The 1,817-nt window shown below is 40.0% G+C and overlaps 1 pseudogene; it reads left to right on the top strand.

Annotated features, from left to right (window-relative positions):
• The first annotated feature begins 561 nt into the window (after positions 1 to 561).
• LOC119258454 (olfactory receptor 8S1-like) lies at positions 562 to 1,487 on the top strand (annotated as a pseudogene).
• Positions 1,488 to 1,817: the final 330 nt, after the last annotated feature.

The following is a 1,817-nucleotide window of genomic DNA, read 5'->3' as shown; positions in this document are numbered from 1 at the left end:
ATCCCCTTACTCCTCACCCTGAAAATCTCTAGGCACTATCCCTCTTTACTTTCCCTTAGTGACTTTATTTAAATATTTATTTTTTAGAAAGCCATTAACCGGAACTGCTCCTTTCCTAAACATATCTACTGACTTCATACATGTCGGATGGATGAGAGAAACGCAGTAAGACCATGCTCTGCTTCTGCGCAGAAGACCACCTTCTCTCAATGACACCATTTCCTCAATTTTCTTATTCCTCCTGCAATTTCTTCCTCTCTATTAGATGATTTAATAAATTTACAGAATCCTCCCATAGTTTTAATAATAAAACAACAAACAAGCTCTAAGATATTAAGGAAAGAACAATTAAGGTAGACAGGGGGATTGGGCAGAGTAACTTATTAAATGTTATAAGAAACATAGATTTAGGCAAGTTTATCACATCAGAACATACATTTTTGACTGGGCATGAAACTTAGTGAATGGAGAAGAGGGTTAAGACACTTGGATATTTGTTAGACTTAACAAGAGGTTTCACCCAATTTATTTCTTACATTTCAAAGAAAATACTGAAGGAAAATGAGAAACCACAGTGTTGTGTCTGAGTTCTTCCTCTTCGGGTTGTCTGCTGACCCCCAAATGCAGGCTCTTCTCTTTGTACTTTTCCTTCTTATTTACCTTCTGACCCTGATAGGTAACCTGATGCTTCTGCTGGTGATCAGGGTTGATTCCCATCTTCATATCCCTATGTACTTTTTCCTGGGACAACTGTCCTTTCTGGATCTCTGCCATTCCTCTGTCACTGTGCCCAAGCTGTTAGAGAACCTGGTGTCTGAGAAGAAAACCATCTCAGTAGAAGGCTGTATGACTCAAGTTTTCTTTGTGTTTGCCACGGGGGGCACTGAATCCTGCCTGCTCACTGTCATGGCCTATGACCGCTATGTGGCCATCACATCTCCTTTGCTCTATGACCAGAAGATGAACAGAGAGCTGTGTCTGGGCTGGTGTGGGGCTCGTGGGGTTTGGCTTTTCTAGATGCTCTCATCAATATTCTGGTAGCTCTCAATTTAGACTTCTGTGAGGGTCAAAATATTCACCACTTCAGCTGTGAATTGCCCTCTCTCTATCCTTTGTCCTGCTCTGACGTGTCCACAAGTTTTACTGCCCTTCTCTGTTCCAGCATCGTGCATTTCTTTGGAAATTTCCTGCTAATATGTTTCTCTTATATTCGCATTTTGTCCACCATCCTGAGCATCAGCTCTACCACAGGCAGAAGCAAGGCCTTCTCCACCTGCTCTTCTCACCTTACTGCAGTAGTCTTCTTTTATGGCTCCGGATTACTCCGCTACCTCATGCCAAATTCAGGATCCACTCAAGAGTTAATCTTCTCAGTGCAATACAGTGTGGTAACTCCCATGCTGAACCCCATCATCTACAGCCTGAAGAACAAAGAGGTGAAGGCAGCTATGAGAAGAATGCTGAGAGAAATGTTTCTAGTATTTTAAATAATAGACTACAAAATTGCAATTATGAGGAAACTAGATAGAATTTCAATAAGTAATACCAGAAAGCTAATGCAAATACTCTGGTGTCAGGATCTCTATATACCTTACAATTTTCTTAAAGATACTTAAGAAAAGGTGGAGTAATTTTCCTTGGAATGATGCCTGTTCAATCCTAGTCAGAGTAAAATGAATGGATAAACTACTTGTCTGGCAATTTTTCTTGCAAAAATATTTAATTTATTAAAAAATTGTTATTGCCAGGTCAATCTCTTTGCCATTCTTCTGTAGTTAAGTCCACTTGTTTGATATGGTTCCAAAGGGACTGTTAAT

Source organism: Talpa occidentalis, unplaced genomic scaffold (assembly GCF_014898055.3).
Source record: "Talpa occidentalis isolate TD23 unplaced genomic scaffold, MPIMG_talOcc4v2.1 talOcc4.460, whole genome shotgun sequence".
In the NCBI taxonomy this organism is placed as follows: domain Eukaryota; kingdom Metazoa; phylum Chordata; class Mammalia; order Eulipotyphla; family Talpidae; genus Talpa; species Talpa occidentalis.
This window is presented reverse-complemented; position numbering and strand designations above follow the sequence as displayed.